Here is a 10507-nt window from a genome sequence, read left to right on the forward strand (position 1 = left end):
GGTTTTTAGGGAGATTTTTTGGCATTCAGTAAATGTTTTTATTTTCCATTATTAAGACTATGAATATTTTATTTTATTTTCTGAGACAGGGTCTTGCTCTGTTGCCCAGGCTGGAGTACAGTGGCATGATCTTGGCTCACTGCAGCCTCTGCCTCCCGGGTTCAAGCAATTCTCCTGCCTCATCCTCTCGAGCTGCTGGAATTACAGGTGGTTGCCACCACACCGGGCCAATTTTTGTATTTTTAGTAGAGTTGGAGTTTCACCGTGTCGGCCAAGCTGGTCTGAAACTCCTGACCTCAACTGATCTGCCCGCCTCGGCCTCCCAGCGTGCTGGGATTGTAGGTGTGAGCCACTGCACCTGGCCCATTTTCACTTTTCATTAGCTGCTTTTTCCCCCCATTTATTTCGAGAGCAAGGGAGGCGCAGGAGGGAGCACCAGCAAGAGAGAGTGGAGCGAGACAGAGCCACGGTCCTGTGTAACTGAATCACAGAAGTGACCACACTCCATCGTTCTTGCCCTATTCTGCTCATCAGAAGCAGGTCATTAAGTCCAGCCCACACTCAGGGAGCGGGAGCTGTAGGCATACTTGGAGGTATGCAGGCTTGGTTCTAAACCAACACAATAAAGCAAGTGTCTTCACAAAGCAAGTAACACAAATTTCTTGGTTTCCCAGTGGATATAAAAGTATGTGTATACTATAGTCTATTAAGTCACATCTTCAGGCTCCACTTCTAATTCTAGTTCTCTTGCTGTTTCCACCACATCTGAGGTCACTTCTTCCACTCGTCTTGAACCCCTCAAGGTCATCCATGAGGGTTGGAATCCACTTCTTCCAAATCCCTGTTAATGTTGATATTTTCACCTCCTCCCATGAATCACAAATGTACTTAATGGCATTTATAATGGTGATGGCTTTCCAGAAGGTTTTCAATTTAGTTTGTCCACATCCATTAGAAGAATCACTGTCTATGGCAGCTATAGCCTTATGAAATGTATATCTTTGTTTTTTTTCTCTTTTTTTGAGACGGAGTCTCACTCTGTCACCCAGGCTGGAGTACAGTGGCGTGATCTCTGCTCACTACAAGCTCTGCCTCCCAGGTTCATGCCATTCTTCTGCCTCAGCCTCTCAAGTAGCTGGGACTACAGGTGTCCGCCACCACGTCTGGCTAATTTTTTGTATTTTTTAGTAGAGACTGAAATGTATTTCTTAAATAACAAGATTTGAAAGTTGAAATTACTCTTTGATCCATGCAGCTGCAGAAAAGATGATGTGTTAGCAGGCGTGAAAACAACTTTAATCTCTGTACATGGTCATCAGAGCTCTTGGGTGACCAGGTACATTGTCAATGAGCAGTAATATTTTGAAAGAAATCTTTTTTTCTGAGCAGTAGGCCTCAATAGTGGGCTTAAAATATTCAGTGAAGCATGCTGTAAACAAATGTGCTGACTTCCATCCAGGTTTGTTCTATTTCTGGAGCACAGTCAGAGTGGAGTTAACATAATTCTTAAGGGCCCTAAGATTTTCAGAATGGTCAATGAGCATTGACTTCAACGAGTTCAACTAATAGAGTCACCAGCTTCATTAGCCCCTAACAAAAGATTTGAAGCTTTGAAGGCAAACATTGACTTCTCTCTAGCTATGAAAGTCCTAGCTGGTGTCTTCTTCCGATAGATGGTTGTTCCATCTACATTGAAAGCCTGTTGTTTAGTGTAGCCACCTTCATCACTGATCTTGGCTAGATCTTCTGCGTAACTTGCTGCAGCTTCTACATCAGCACTTGCTACTTTCCCTCGCACTTTTATGTTATGAAGATGGCATCTTTCCTTAAACCTCAGGAACCAATCTCTGCTACCTTCAGACTCCTTCTGCAGCTGTCTCACCTCTCTTAGCCTTCGTGGAATTGAAGAGTTAGAGCCTTGCTCTGGATTAGGCTTTGGCTTAAGGGAATGTTGTGTCAGTTTTGATCTTCTGTCTATGCTGGTCAAACATTCTCTATTATCGCAATAAGACTGTTTTGCATTCTTATCATTTGTGTGTTTACTAGAGTTGCACTTAATTGCGCTTCAAGAACTTTTTCTTGGGTAACTGGTGCAAGAGGCCTAGCTTTCAGCCTGTCTTGGCTTTCAACATGCCCTCCTCACTAATCTTAATCATTTCTAGCTTTCGACTTAAGTGAGAAATACGCAACTCTTCCTTTCACTTGAGCTCTTAGAGGCTACTGTAGAGTTATTAAGTGGCCTAATTTCAATAAGTTGTGTCTCAGGGACACAATAGGGAGGTCTGAGGAGAGGGAGAGTGATGGGAGAACGCTGGTTGGCGGAGCAATCAGAATATACACAACATTTATCATTTAAGTTCACCGTCTTCTATGGGTGTGGTTTTTGATGCCTCAAAACAAGTACAACAGTAACATCAAACATTACTGATCACAGATCATCATAACAGATAAAATAATAATGAAAAAGTTTAAAATATTGCAAGAATTATCAAAACGTGACATGGAGACAGTAAGTCAGCACATGCTGGTGGAAAAATGGCGCTGATAGACTTGATCAGTGTAGGGTTGACACAGACCTTCGGTTTATAAAAAACAGTATCTGCGAGGTACAGTAAAGCAAGGCACAGTCAAATGGGGTGTGCCTGTGTACAGGAGCATGCATATTTGGAAGCAGGGGTCATTGTGAACCGTGTCAGAGGCGGACTGCTAGCACAGGTGTTGAAGTGGTCTAGCCTCATAAAAAGGTTTGAGGGCCAGGTGCCTTGACTCACGCCTGTGATCCCAGCACTTGGGGAGGCAGAGGCAGGCGGATCAAGAGGTCAGGAGATTGAGACCAGCCTGGCTAACACGGTGAAACCCAATCTCCACTAAAAATACAAAAAATTAGCCAGGCGTGGTGGCGGGCGTCTGTAGTCCCAGCTGCTCAGGAGGCTGAGGCAGGAGAATGGTGTGAACCCGGGAGGTGGAGCTTGCAGTGAGCCGAGATCATGCCACTGCACTCCAGCCTGGATGACAGAGTGAGACTCCGTCTCAAAAAAAAAAAAGTTTGAAATATAGCCCCTCTTTGACAATTCTCAGGAGAATTCTGTTTCTTTTCATTGTTTCTCTGGTTATTTTAACATAGGTACTTAAAAACCTAAAGTTAATTAGTATTTCTCCCCTCCTCCCAATCAGTGACCCCTTGTTACCCAGTGTTTGGGTTCTAACCTGTTCCCCTCTGCCGTAGACATTATTGTTGTTGTTTTGGTGCTTTTATATGGACCGTGGGTTTTTTTTGGAGTTAGCCAAATGTTGCATATCTTTGCTTACTATCATTTCTTACCATCATTTGTTACTTCTCAGATCTTATAAAATCATTTCCTTCTTCTTTAGCATATCTTTCTCAATTTACTTTAGTGAAATTCTTTCCTTGGTTAATTCTGATTGTTTGTTTCAAAATATCTTTATTTTGTCCTTTTTCTAGGGTGGGGTTGGTAAGCACTTTCTGTAAAGGGCACAATAGTATTTTCAGCTTTGGGCCATATGGTCTCTGTTGCAACTACAAAAGCAGCCCTGGACATATTATAAATGAGTGGGTGTGGCTGTGTTCCCATAAAACTTCATTTACAGAAACAAATGATGGGCCTGATTTGGCCCATGGGCCATAATTTGCCAACTCCTGTTGTAGTTATGAATTCTCAGGGACAAGCCTCTGTCTGCCTGTCAGTGCTGAGGCTGAGAAAGGCAGCTTTCTGTGGTGTTCTTCTTATTCACAGGCACTGAGGGGTAACCCCTGGAGCCCCACTTTCTACAGGAAGTCCTTGGAGGCACGCTGCATTACCCTGCACCCTGTGCACCCCAGAGCCTCACACCCTCCCCACCAGAAGCTGGCTTTAGGGGTGGGGTTTGTTTATCCACCTGAGTTTGGGTTTCACTTCCTGCGTTGGCGCTTGTGGCTTCCTTACATTATGTCAGTGCAGCAGCACCTTTGAAAGATGTCTAAAACAGCATGGAACAGCATTTAAGTTTTTATCAGGAGGGATGTTTGCCTTCATTTGGAAAACGGCAGTCTGACTGTGTGTGTGTTTTTTAAATTAATCATGTTTTTTTAAAAATTAATCATAGATGTTTTGTGTCCTAAAACATTCCCACTTAGATGGAAAAATAAAAGCGTTTTTTCCTGTGTGGTTCATATGCTGCCCTGCTGAAATATTAAAATGTATTTGTGTTCTTTTATGGGTATGTTTTTGTGGCTGTTATTGTCAGATTTGCATATAGTAGATAATTAAATTGTTTTTTGCTTTTCTTGGTGTTAATTGTAGTTGGTATTCTACACAAAAATGGAAGAGCTTCCAGGGAGACTTTATTTTCACAATATGTTTTCTGAATTTGGAATTTCTAATAGTCATGTTTTTATTTCATTTCTAGAACTTTGATAGAGCATGTATAAAGGCATAAACATTCCTGTGATTTTTAACTTTACATTTTATTTCTATGTGGTAAAAATGTCTAAAGCATGGATTAGGTTTATGAATTACTAAATTTAGGGGATATGGAGATTAAAAACTGATGTTATTATTGCTTTTTCTTTTCTTCGCTGTATGCCACGGGGTATGCTGCAGGTGGCAGACTAGGCATTGGAGGGACAGAGTCGGTGTCTACCCCAACATTGCTTGAATCCATTCAGCATGTGTTTATTAAGAAAGTAGCTATAAACTCGGAAGGAAAGCACTGCCTTGCCCTGTCTTCAGAAGGAGAAGTTTACTCTTGGGGTGAGGCAGAAGATGGGAAGTTGGGGCATGGCAACAGAAGGTATGATGTGAAAAAATTATTTCAACATTCTATTTGTCTTTGTTTTTGTTTGTTTTAATGCTGCTACAATCTATTGGTGCTTTGTTTTTCAAGGCAACATTTAAAATAATCTGCTCAAACTAAATAATGTTAATGACTCATTTGGCAGAAATAGTTTTATGTTGCAATATGAAGGCTTACCCATATGACTCCTCTGTTGAGAGGAAAAAAAAGTCACCTCTGTGTTTTTGATGACAAGTACTAAGTAAGTGTTTTTTTGTCCTTCTCCCTTAAATTATCCACTGAATCACATTTGGCATTTTGTGTAACACTCATGATAGTAAAACTGCAAATACAGAGGAAACGGCAGGGGTGAGGAAGAAAGAACACACACTCAACATCATTTTTTAAACAAACGAACCAAACTCACAAGTATTAAAAAATTAATGGGAACTACCAGCCAGATTGGAGTAACAGGGGCCTTCCTATGCTAGGAACAACTAAAACACCATATAAAATGTATTAAACAGGTCCGGCATGGTGGCTCACGCCTGTAATCCCAGCACTTTGAGAAGCTGAGGTGGGCAGATTGCTTGAACTCAGGAGTTCAAAACCAGCCTGGGCAACATGACAAAACCCCATCTCTATGAAAAATAGAAAAACAATTAGCCAGATGTGGTGGTGCACACCTGAAGTCCCAGCTACTCGGGAGGTAGAGGTTGCAGTGAGCTGAGATTATGCCACTGCACTCCAGCCTGGGTGACAGAGTGAGATCCTGTCATATGAAATAATGAAATGAAATAAATGAAATGAAATGTGACCTGAGATTGTGCCACTGCACTCCAGCCTGGGTGACAGAGTGAGATCCTGTCATATGAAATGAAATTGAAATGAAATGAAATGAAATAATGATGAAATGAAATGTGAGCTGAGATTGTGCCACTGCATTCCAGCCTGGGTGACAGAGTGAGATCCTGTCATATGAAATGACATAAAATGAATGAAATGAAGAAATGAAATAATGAAATGATATGTGAACTGAGATTGTGCCACTGCACTCCAGCCTGGGTGGCAGAGTGAGATCCTGTTGAAAGAAATGAAATAAATGAAATGAAATGAAATGATGAAATGAAAGAAATGAAATTAAATGAATGAAATGATGAAATGAAATGTGAGCTGAGATTGTGCCACTGCACTCCAGCCTGGGTGGCAGAGTGAGATCCTGTCGAAAGAAATGAAATAAATGAAATGAAATGAAATGATGAAATGAAATGAATGAAATGAAATGTGAGCTGAGATTGTGCCACTGCACTCCAGCCAGGGTGACAGAGTGAGATCCTGAGTGAGATACTGTCATATGACATGAAAGAAATGAAATGAAATGAAATAATGAAATGAGATGAAATATGAATGAAGAAATGAGATGAAATATGAAGAAATGAAATGATGAAATGAAATATGAGCTGAGATTGTGCCACTGCACTCCAGCCTGGGTGACAGAGTGAGATCCTGTCATATGAAATAATGAAATGAAATGAAATAAATGATGAAATGTGAGCTGAGATTGTGCCACTGCACTCCAGTCTGGGTGACAGAGTGAGATCCTGAGTGAGATACTGTCATATGAAATGAAAGAAATGAAATGAAATAATGAAATGAAATAAATGAAATGAAATGATGAAATGAAATGTGAGCTGAGATTGTGCCACTGCACTCCAGTCTGGGTGACAGAGTGAGATCCTGTCATATGAAATAATGAAATGAAATAATGAAATGAATAAATGAAATGATGGAATGAATTGTGAGCTGAGATTGTGCCACTGCACTCCAATCTGGGTGACAGAGTGAGATCCTGTCATATGAAATAATGAAATGAAATGAAACAAAATGAAATGAAGTGAAATGAAATGAAATAAATGATGAAATGTGAACTGAGATTGTGCCACTGTACTCCAGCCTGGGTGACAGAGTGAGATCCTGAGTGAGATCCTGTCATATGAAATGAAATGAAATAAATGAATGAAGAAATGAAATGATGAAATGTGAAGTGAGATTGTGCCACTGCACTCCAGACTGGGTGACAGAGTGAGATCCTGTCGAAAGAAATGAAATGAAATAATGAAATGAAATTGAAATGAAATGAAATGAAATGATGAAATGGTCCCAAAGCCACTGAATATCAGGCAACAAAATACAGTGTTCCGTGAGTCATGGGAAACAAGGAGAGTGCGAAGGGATGATGGTTAATGGTACAAAAATATAGTTAGATAGAAGGAATAAGATCAAGTATGATACCACAACAGGTGACTATAGCCAACAATAACTTATTGTACATTTTAAAGTAACTAAATTATAATTGGATTGTTTGTAACACAGGAAAGGATAAATGCTTGAGGTGATGGATAACCCATTTACCCTGATATGATTACTACACATTGTATGCCTGAATCAAAATGTTTCATATACTCTATAAATATATACATCTACTAAGTACCCACAAAAATTAAAAATTAAAAAATTTTTAAATGAAAAATAAAAAAAAACAAGGCAAGTTCTAAAAATTGCCCAATGGATTTCCTGTAGAAAGTTTCCAGACTGTGACACAGGAAGGAGAACACCAGGCAGATCCTGGCAGACTCCCTTACTATAGAGGAGACAGAACTGGAAGTCCAGGGAGGCCAAGACATACAGAGTCTACAGAGTACCAGAGCGGAGAGAGCTGCACAGAGAGGACTGCGGAGACCTGCAGAGCCTAATATGGCACTCACAGCTGTGAGGTTGAGGAACAGACCACCCAAAGGGATGACAAGGAATAGTCCCGAGAGCTCACACAGCAGGGAGATGGAGCCTGCTCCCAAAACCTCAATTTACAGGGCAATGATTAAAGTACTAAGAATGATGTTACCCAGTATTGGTGAAAAATTAGCGACAGACGAATTGTTGCTCTCATCCCAGCAACAAAGCTTAAAAGCAAGACCCGAAAGGATTAAACTACTTATAAGTAACTTATCACAGAGATCAAAGCTCAAGAATATATATATATATATTTTAATTTTTGTATTTCTTTTATTATACTTTGTTTTAGGGTACATGTGCACAACGTGCGGGTTTGTTACATATGTATACATGTGCCATGTTGGTGTGCTACACCCATTAACTCGTCATTTAATGTTAGGTATATCTCCTAATGCTATCCCTCCCCCCTCCCCCAACCCCACAACAGTCCCCGGTGTGTGATGTTCCCCTTCCTGTGTCCATGTGTTCTCATTGTTCAATTCCCACCTGTGAGTGAGAACATGCGGTGTTTGGTTTTTTGTCCTTGCAATAGTTTGCTGAGAATGATTGTTTCCAGCTTCATCTATGTCCCTACAAAGGACATGAACTCATCATTTTTTATGGCTGCATAGTATTCCATGGTGTATATGTGCCACATTTTCTTAATCCAGTCTATCATTGTTGGACATTTGGGTTGGTTCCAAGTCTTTGCTATTGTGAATAGTGCCGCAATAAACATACGTGTGCATGTGTCTTTATAGCAGCATGTTTTATAATCCTTTGGGTATATACCTAGTAATGGGATGGCTGGGACAAATGGTATTTCTAGCTCTAGATCCCTGAGGAGTCGCCACACTGACTTCCACAGTGGTTGAACTAGTTTACAGTCCCACCAACAGTGTAAAAGTGTTCCTATTTCTCCACATCCTTTCTAGCACCTGTTGTTTCCTGACTTTTTAATGATTGCCATTCTAACTGGTGTGAGATGGTATCTCATTGTGGTTTTGATTTGCATTGCTCTGATGACCAGTGATGATGAGCATTTTTTCATGTGTCTTTTGGCTGCATAAATGTCTTCTTTTAAGAAGTGTCTGTTCATATCCTTTGCCCACTTGTTGATGGGGTTGTTTGTTTTTTTCTTGTAAATTTGTTTGAGTTCATTGTAGATTCTGGGTATTAGCCCTTTGTCAGATGAGTAGATTGCAAAAATTTTCTCCCATTCTGTAGGTTGCGTGTTCACTCTGATGGTAGTTTTTTTTGCTGTGCAGAAGCTCTTTAGTTTAATTAGATCCCATTTGTCAATTTTGGCTTTTGTTGCCATTGCTTTTGGTGTTTTAGACATGAAGTCCTTGCCCATGCCTATGTCCTGAATGGTATTGCCTAGGTTTTATTCTAGGGTTTTTATGGTTTTAGGTCTAACATTTAAGTCTTTAATTAATCTTGAATTAATTTTTGTATAAGGTGTAAGGAAGGGATCCAGTTTCAGCTTTCTACATATGGTTAGCCAGTTTTCCCAGCACCATTTATTAAATAGGGAATCATTTCCCCATTTCTTGTTTTTGTCAGGTTTCTCAAAGATCAGATAGTTGTAGATATGTGGCATTATTTCTGAGGGCTCTGTTCTGTTCCCTTGGTCTATACCTCTGTTTTGGTATCAGTACCATGCTGTTTTGGTTACTGTAGTCTTGTAGTATAGTTTGAAGTCAGGTAGCGTGATGCCTCCAGCTTGATTCTTTTTGGCTTAGGATTGACTTGGCAATGCAGGCTCTTTTTTGGTTCCATATGAACTTGAAAGTAGTTTTTTCCAATTCTGTGAAGAAAGTCATTGGTAGCTTGATGGGGATGGCATTGAATCTATAAATTACCTTGGGCAGTGTGGCCATTTTCACGATATTGATTCTTCCTACCCATGAGCAAGGAATGTTCTTCCATTTATTTGTATCTTTTATTTCATTGAGCAATGGTTTGTAGTTCTCCTTGAAGAGGTCCTTCACATCCCTTGTAAGTTGGATTCCTAGGTATTTTATTCTCTTTGAAGCAACTGTGAATGGGAGTTCACTCATGATTTGGCTCTCTGTTTGTCTGTTTTGTCTGTTATTGGTGTATAAGAATGCTTGTGATTTTTGCACATTGATTTTGTATCCTGAGACTTTGCTGAAGTTGCCTATCAGCTTAAGGAGATTCTGGGCTGAGACAATGGGGTTTTCTAGATATACAGTCATGTCATCTGCAAACAGGGACAATTTGACTTCCTCTTTTCCTAATTGAATACCCTGTATTTCCTTCTCCTGCCTGATTGCCCTGGCCAGAACTTCCAACACTATGTTGAATAGGAGTGGTGAGAGAGGGCATCCCTGTCTTGTGCCAATTTTCAAAGGGAATGCTCCCAGTTTTTGCCCATTCAGTATGATATTGGCTGTGGGTTTGTCATAGATAGCTATTATTTTGAGATACGTCCCATCAATACCTAATTTATTGAGAGTTTTTAGCATGAAGGGTTATTGAGTTTTGTCAGTAGGCCTTTCCTGCATCTATTGAGATAATCATGTGGTTTTTGTCTTTGGTTCTGTTTATATGCTGGATTACATTTATTGATTTGCATATGTTGAACCAGCCTTGCATCCCTGGGATGAAGCCCACTTGATCATGGTGGATAAGCTTTTTGATGTGTTGCTGGATTCGGTTTGCCAGTATTTTATTGAGGATTTTTGCATCGATGTTCATCAGGGATATTGGTCTAAAATTATCTTTTTTTGTTGTGTCTCTGCCAGGCTTTGGTATGAGGATGATGCTGGCCTCATAAAATGAGTTAGGGAGGATTCCCTCTTTTTCTATTGATTGGAATAGTTTCAGAAGGAATGGTCCCAGCTCCTCTTTGTACCTCTGGTAGAATTTGGCTGTGAATCCATCTGGTCCTGGACTTTTTTTGGTTGGTAAGCTATTAATTATTGCCTGAATTTCA

The sequence above is a fragment of the Pongo abelii genome, chromosome 16 (assembly GCF_028885655.2).
Source record: "Pongo abelii isolate AG06213 chromosome 16, NHGRI_mPonAbe1-v2.0_pri, whole genome shotgun sequence".
Classification (NCBI taxonomy): Eukaryota; Metazoa; Chordata; class Mammalia; order Primates; family Hominidae; genus Pongo; species Pongo abelii.